Below are 8625 nucleotides of genomic sequence, written 5' to 3'. Positions count from 1 at the left end.
GCGACCCCATGGACTGCAGCCTACCAGGCTCCTCCATCCATGGGATCTTCCAGGCAAGAGTACTGGAGCAGGGTGCCATCGCCTTCTCCAATACTCAATGTTAGGGTTCTCCTAATATATTGATTTATTTTTTTGTGATAGTGGGCTTAATTTTTTCCAGTTTTATTAACATATAACTGATATATAACATTTGAAAGTTTAAGGTGTACAGCATAATGATTTGGTATATGTATATACTGTGATATGATTACCACAGTAAACTTAATTAATATCTGTAACAAAACTACAAAATGCTTTACAAGTTTGTATGTCATCCTTGTGCAGGGGCCATGCTAATCATCTCTTCATTATTTCAATTTTAGTATATGTGCCACTGAAGTGAGCACTAATTGTATTATTTTGCATATGTAAAACAGCAGCATGGTTCAAAAGTCAAAACTATATTAAAATATAACTCAGAGAAGTTTTCTTCAACCCTGTACATAGCCAATTTTATTAGTTTCTTGTTTATCCTTTAATTGCAAAAATAATCAAATGTATACGTACATACACACACATATCTCATTTTGCCTTCTATTCAAATGGTAGCACACTATATACACTCCTCTCTGCACCTTATTTTTTTCACTTCATATTGTTTTATGTTATACACATGCAAGTGTTTTATAGCACTTGTATCTCACTTATTTGCTCTCTCAAATGTATTTGGTATTTCAGTTCAGTTCAATTGCTCAGTCGTGTCCAACTCTTTGTGACCCCATGGACTGCAGCACACCAGGCCTCCCGGTCCATCACCAACTCCTGGAGCTTCCTCAAACTCATGTCCATCTAGTCAGTGTGCCATCCAACCATCTCATCCTCTGTTGTTCCCTTCTCCTCATGCCTTCAATTTTTCCCAGCATCAGGGTCTTTTCCAATGAGTCAGTTCTTCACATCAGGTGGCCATAGTATTGGAGTTTCAGGACTCCAATATGAATAATGAATATTCAGGACTGATTTCCTTTAGGATTGACTTTAGGATTTGGTATTTAGAAAGGTTTTATTTTTATGGTTACTTTTATAAAGCTAAAATAATTCAGTCTCCAACCCCACCTTAATTTTGTTATTTTCTAATGGTTCCCTAACAGTACTGAAATCGGTCAACACTTTCTTTTCCTCTCTCATCTCTATCCACCAGCATCTTATTGCAATAAATATCCTTTACCCCTATTAGCAACAAGTATATTCAATAAGTATATTCTATATTCTATCTCTCTTATCATTCTTCCCTTTTAATTATTGTATAATATCTTCTTTGCCTGAGCATGTACTCTTCTTACAACCATCATAGTTTTATGAGTAAATATATACTTAATGCTCACATCAGTCTTTATGCCAATGTCTTTTCATTCTCTAAAAAGCCTTTCTTCAGTAAATTCATGGGAGCAGTGTTCTCTGTTTCTTTCATGTTCATCATTTGTGCACTGTTAGCTGGATATAAAATCTTTGGCTGATGTTTTCTTTCCTTGAATATCTTCAATATGTTACACTATTTCTTCTGGAATAAAGTCTGAAGACAATTATTTCTTTCCCATCAAGGTGACTTGATATTTTGACTAGATACCCAAATGATATTTTCTTTCTTGTAATGTCCAGAAGTTTGAGAATATACCTTGACATTAGTCATTCTGGATTAATTTTCCTAGGTAGTAGTATCAAATCTCTTTTTATCTCAGGAAAAATTTTCTTAAAAGTTTGCTTTTTAAATTTAAATTACTTTTAAATTTCTACTGCTTTTTTCTTCCTTGTGTGTCTTCTATTATATATGGCTTGTTCATTTGTTTGTTTACCTTCTACATCCATCACTTCCTTTCAGATCTCTTTGATTTGTTGGAATTCCCTCCTTTTCACCTACTGTTTATTTAAAGGTGTTATAATGTATTTACTCACTTCTATTTTTCCAATTTTAATCTCCATTTCTCAAATGATTAATATTAATGCTAATTGGGAGTTCTCCTACATTTCTGAGAGTCTCTAATTCTGATTTATATACTTCTTTCCTGTCTAATATGATTTTATTAGTTTTTTTTTAGCTCATTTTGAAATAGTTAAATTTTTCATGTCTTATAAGCATGTCTTCCTTGTATATTTTCATTGTTAGAATGTTAGTAGACTCTTTTTTCTTTTTTTTTTTTTTTTGGCAATGACTTAGTGTTGGATTTTTTCTAGTTTTATTGAGATACAATTGACATAGAACATTGTATAATTTTAAGGTGTACAATGATTTGATATACTTATATATTGCAAAATGATCATCACAATAAAGTTAGTTAACACATCTGACAATGTTTGATTTGAACACAATCTTATTCAATTATTCATTTTTATAGGAATTTAGTTTTTCCTTTATGAAGGAAGGGTGAACCAGGGGTAACTTTTCTGGCTTCATTATTCTAGATTTCCTTCTTCTGGTGTCCTTAACAAGAATTTTTTTAATGGCCTTTTATACATTCTGAGATGTAGTTCCTCTGCTCCTTTATCTAGACTTTCTTTTTCCTTTACTTCTGTTATCCCATACTTGCTCATTTGGATTCTACTCTCAGAAGTCTTCTTTTGTTGTAAGGTTTTCTTCTGAAAAGGAGCTTTGTAATTAAGTTGAAGTTCAAAGAGCCAAAACCATCACAGCTACTTTACACCTTATCTGGGACCCCATACCCCCCATCTTTACTGAAGTGTAGAAACGCCCTCCCAGTCCCAGAAGTTGTTCTCAGACTGGTCTACTCTGATTTTCAGTGAGCCAGAAATGGTATGGACCTAACAGAAGCAGAAGATATTAAGAAGAGGTGACAAGAATACACAGAACTATACAAAAAAGATCTTCATGACCCAGATAACACAATGGTATGATCACTCATTTAGAGCCAGACATCCTACAGTGCAAAGTCAAGTGGGTCTTAGGAAGCATCACTACGAACAAAGCTAGTGGAGGTGATGGAATTACAGTGGAGCTATTTCAAATCCTAAAAGATGATGCTGTGAAAGTGCTGCACTCAGTTCAGTTCAGTTCAGTCGCTCAGTCATGTCCAATTCTTTGCGACCCCATGAACCACAGCACGCCAGGCCTCCCTGTCCATCACCAACTCCCGGAGTCCACCCAAACCCATGTCCGTTGTGTCGGTGATGCCATCCAACCTTCTCATCCTCTGTCGTCCCCTTCTCCTCATGCCCTCAATCTTTCCCAGCATCAGGGTCTTTTCAAATGAGTCAGCTCTCTGCATCAGGTGGCCAAAATATTTGAGTTTCAGCTTCAACATCAGTCCCTCCAATGAACACCCAGGACTGATCTCCTTTAGGATGGACTGGTTGGATTTCCTTGCAGTCCAAGGGACTCTGAAGAGTCTTCTCCAACACCACAGTTCAAAAGCAGCAATTCTTCTGTGCTCAGGTTTCTTTATAGTCCAACTCTCACATCCATACATGACTACTGGAAAAACCATAGCCTTGACTAGATGGACCTTTGTTGGCAAAGTAATGTCTCTGCTTTTTAATATGCTGTCTACGTTGGTGATAACTTTCCTTCCAAGGAGCAAGCGTCTTTTAATTTCATGGCTGCATTCACCATCTGCAGTGATTTTGGAGCCCCAAAAAATAAAGTCAGCCACTGTTTCCACTATTTCCCCATCTATTTGCCATGAAGTGATGGCAAAAACAAGACCGGGAGCGGACTGTGGCTGAGATCATGAACTCTATATTGCCAAATTCAGACTTAAATTGAATAAAGTGGGGAAAACCACTAGACCATTCAGGTATGACCTAAATCAAATCCCTTATGACTATACAGTGGAAGTGAGAAATAGATTTAAGGGACTAGATCTGATAGATAGAGTGCCTGATGAACTATGGATGGAGGTTCGTGACATTGTACATGAGACAGGGAGCAAGACCATCCCCAAGAAAAAGAAATGCAAAAAAGCAAAATGGCTTTCTGAGGAGGCCTTACAAATAGCTGTGAAAAGAAGGGAAGCAAAAAGCAAAGGAGAAAAGGAAAGATATACCCATTTGAATGCAGAGTTCCAAAGAATAGCAAGGAGAGATAAGAAAGCCCTCAGCAATCAATGCTGCACTCAATATGTCAGCAAATTTGGAAAATTCAGCAGTGGCCTGGAAAAGTTCAGTTTTTATTCCAATCCCATAAAAAGGCAATGCCAAAGAATTCTCAAACTACCGCACAATTGCACTCATCTCACATGCTAGCAAGGTAATGCTCAAAATTCTCCAAGCCAGGCTTCAACAGTACGTGAATCATGAACTTCCAGATGTTCAAGTTGGATTTAGAAAAGGCAGAGGAACCAGAGATCAAATTGCCAACATCCGTGGATCATAAAAAAAAGCAAGAGAGTTCCAGAAAAACATCTACTTCTGCTATATTGCCTATACCAAAGCCTTTGACTGTGTGGATCACAACAAACTGTGGAAAATTCTTCAAGAGATGGGAATAACAGACCACTTTACATGCCTCCTGAGAAATGTGTATGCAGGTCAAGAAGCAACAGTTAGAAGTGGACATGAAACAACAGACTGGTTCTAAATTGGGAAAGGAGTACGTCAAGGCTGCATATGGTCACCCTGCTTATTTAACTTATATGCAGAGTACCTCATGCAAAATGCTGGGCTGGATTAAGCACAAGCTGGAATCAAGATTGCTGGGAAAAATATCATTAACCTCAGATATGCAGATGACACCACCCTTATGGCAGAAAGCAAAGAAAAACTAAAGGGCCTCTTGATGAAAGTGAAAGAGGAGAGTGAAAAAGTTGGCTTAAAACTCAACATTCAGAAAACTAAGATCATGGCATCTGGTCCCATCACTTCATGGCAAATAGATGGGGAAACAGCAGAAACCATGAGACTTTATTTTCTTGAGCTCCAATATCACTGCAGATGGTGACTCCAGCCATGAAATTAAAAGACACTTGCTCCTTATAAGAAAAGTTATGACCAACGTAGACAGCATATTAAAAAGCAGAGACATTACTTTGCCAACAAAGGTTCATCTAGTCAAAGCTATGAGTTTTCCAGTAGTCATGTATGGATATGAGAGTTGGACTATAAAGAAAGCTGAGCTCTGAAGAATTGATGGTTTTGAATTGTGGTGTTGGGGAAGACTGTTGAGAGTCCCTTGGACTGCAAGAAGATCTAACCAGTCCATCCTAAAGGAAATCAGTCCTGAATATTCATTGGAAGGACTGATGCTAAAGCTGAAACTCCAATACTTTGGCCACCTCATGCAGAGAGCTGACTCATTGGAAAAGACCCTGATGCTGGGAAAGATTGAGGGCACGAGGAGAAGGGAACAACAGAGGATGAGAAGGGAACAACAGAGGATGAGATGGTTGGATGGCACATCGACTAGATGGACATGAGGTTGAGTAAGCTCTGGGAGTTGGTGATGGACAGAGAAGCCTGGTGTGCTGCAGTCCATGGGGTTGCAAAGAGTTGGACACGATTGAGCGACTGAACTGAACGGAACTAGTGCCAATCTTAAGAGCTCTCCTGTTCTCAGGTCTGTCAGATACCTCACGGCTTCCTCCTGCACAGACCCTGATACGATGTGGGTCTTGAACTATTGGTAGTTTTCCTCCATCTGCTCATACTTTGAGGTTCATGAGAATATCCTTTTCATCTAGAACAAAAATTTGAAAAAGTAAATGTCAATCAAGAAGGAATTGGCTTAAAAATGTAGTATAATGTCATTGTAGTTATTAATAAGGTGAAATCAATGGTCAATTTTATGTAACAATATGAAAAGCAGTATATAATATATTGTTAAATAGGAGATACAAAGTTTTTATATTATGACATAATTAATTTTTTTTTTAATATATATTTTTAGGGCTTCCCTGGTGGCTTAGTGGTAAAGAATCTGCCAGCCAACTCAGGAGACATGGGTTCAATCCCTGATCTGGGACGATCCCACTTGCGGAGTACCTAAGCCTGCACCACAACTATGGAGCCTGTGTTCTAGAGCCTGGGAGTGGCAACTACTGGGCCCACAGCCCACAACAACTGAGGTCCGTGTGCTCCAGAGTCCATACTCTGCAACAAGAGAAGCTGCCTGCAATGAGAAGCCTGCACACAGCAACTAGAGCACAGGTCCTGTTCACTGCAACTAGAGAGAAGCCCACGTAGCAACAAAGACCCAGCAGAGCCAAAAATAAGTAAATAAAAATAAAATATTATATATATTTTTTAATGTTAAGACTATATATATGTATATATTAGTGTAAAAGATGCCTAGAAAAAGGAACACCCATTTATTCAGGTACTGGTGGGAGGAAGCTATGTCTACTTTATACATATGAGTTGTACAGATAACTAGTATTAGATTCTTTTATTGAGCTTAGGTTGGCCCGTAGATCTGGTCAAGAAGGGCTCTTACCTTGGACCTCATTTGTGAGAGAGTCTGATGATCACGAACACACAGTGAAACGGTAAGCTTGTTAAAGACCCTATGAGATTGGGTACCCACGATGACACAGAGTAGCCGTCGTCCTAAACATCCACACTCATGACTAATACCATTTAGGTTGCAGAAAATGCTTCTCCACATCTCTTGCTCTCTGTTCTGAAAGCAAAAGGTACCTTAATCAAATGTCAAGAAGAATTGTGAGTTGTCCTGCTGCCAACAGCATAGAAGGACACTGCTTAGGAGAGTAAGGAGAATTTGAGCTGTGGAAGCATTTAGGTAAGGGAAAAGACAAATTAATTCACTTGTCAAATCCTTCCTCTCAGATGTCATGAATGCTATAGATTCTTGCATGATAAAGTATCGTTTCCCAGGAGTACTGAGCGTCTACTTTCTTGCTTTCTTCAAGTTCCAGCTTGTAGACCTGTAAGCACTCATAAATAAATGCAGTATTTTCAATAATTACATATGGCAGCCAGAGAACATTTTACAATATTAAACAACATTATCCTTATATCGCGCTTCCCTGGTAGCTCAGTGATGAAGAGTTCACCTGCCAATACAGGAGACATGGGTTCACTCTTCTGGGTCAGGAAGGTCCCCTGGAGTAGGCAACCACTCCAGTATTCTTGTCTGGGAAATCCCATGGATGGAGGAGCCTGGTGGGCTACAGTCCATAGGCTCCCGAAGAGTCAGACACAACTGAAGCGACTAAACAACAATCTTTATATCATGTTTATATATACTCCAGATATAACATGTTTGAGCATATATAGCAATTTTTGGCATTAGAAACTGATGGATATTGAATATAAAAATTATAAATAATTTTATGCTTATGAGAATATAAGCTATAATGACATTTTAAAACTATAGTAAAAACTAAGCTTTATTTGAATAAGTTTTGTTTAAATTGTTATGACCAATCATTATTAAATTTTGTTTTTAATTTTAATAGATTATTTTAGAAGAAAAATGACTTTTTGAGAAAAGGAGGTCCCTATTCTGTGAGAGACAAAAAATAGGAAAAATAATTTTAATTTTCAATATTTTACTACTACTACTACTAAGTCGCTTCAGTCATGTCCGACTCTGTGCAATCCCATGGACTGCAGCCCACCAGGCTTATCCACCCATGGGATTCTCCAGGCAAGAACACTGGAGGTCATTTCCTTTAATTGTATTTTTGATGATATATATCAAAGAACCTTTTGAATATAATTACATTTTATCTTTTAATTCTATAGATCATTGAAAATGAGAACAAGTTGAGACTGGGATAGAAACACAAACATGAAAGTAAGGCTCAGAAAAGTAAGGACTGAAAAGATATTAGAGTATATTCAAAGAGACGGTCTGCTTCATTTTTTAATTTCAGACATTGAAAGTAAACAGGCTTCTGCTGAGCATGACCCACACAGTTCACAAACAGGTATGAAAAGTTCTTTATTTAATATATTTTAGCTACTATGCAAAACAAGGAAATGCACAAGCAAAGTATATTTACCATCCATGACTCAAAAAGATTGAATGAAACACCTATTACTTTATGTTATTTACTAATGAAGTTTTTTTTTTCCCAGTCAAAACAATGAAACGTATGTTTTTTCTATAATATTCACAACACATGCAATTCTGGCCTGCCCATCAGAAGCTAAACAGCAAAAAAATTTGGCAAGTTGATGAGAAATATGAAATCTTCGGATCTTTATTGTTTGTTGGAAAGTGAAGTGATCCTGGGAAAAATCTGTCATATCGTTCTGAAATCATCTGATTGATTCAGGAAAAATGTAAGTTGATTCAAATTATTGGCTATGAATTTTCCATTGAATAAACGGCAGAAAATTTAATATTTCAGATAAAAGCAAAATGTTTTTCAAATAGAGAAAGTAACCACAGAAACTTTTTAATATCTTGAGATGGAAGACCAAAGTATTTTGTTACTATTATTACATATTTCGCGGTCAATTTTCACAATTAGTTTTGGCCAGGGGAACCATTTGTGACTAGAAATACTTAGGTTCTCAATTAAAAGAATACTAAATGTTACCTGTACCAAAAACAAACAAAACCACAGCATATGCAAAAACTAGAACTGAAAAAAAAAAGTCCTAAAGATTAGCAAATAGGGAACTTCTTAGTGGTCGCATGGTTAAGAATCTGCCTTGTAATGTAGGTGA

At 37.1% G+C, this 8625-nt stretch overlaps 1 non-coding gene across 1 annotated transcript; it reads right to left on the bottom strand.

Annotated features, from left to right (window-relative positions):
- Window positions 1–279: 279 nt before the first annotated feature.
- LOC138988749 (U6 spliceosomal RNA) lies at window positions 280–386 on the bottom strand. Its single transcript, XR_011465004.1, has one exon. It is a non-coding gene; the product is annotated as a U6 spliceosomal RNA (small nuclear RNA).
- Window positions 387–8625: the final 8239 nt, after the last annotated feature.

Source organism: Bos mutus, chromosome 7 (assembly GCF_027580195.1).
Source record: "Bos mutus isolate GX-2022 chromosome 7, NWIPB_WYAK_1.1, whole genome shotgun sequence".
Taxonomy (NCBI): Eukaryota; Metazoa; Chordata; class Mammalia; order Artiodactyla; family Bovidae; genus Bos; species Bos mutus.
Note: the sequence above shows the minus strand (reverse complement) of the source record. Positions and strands in the feature narration are given on the sequence as shown.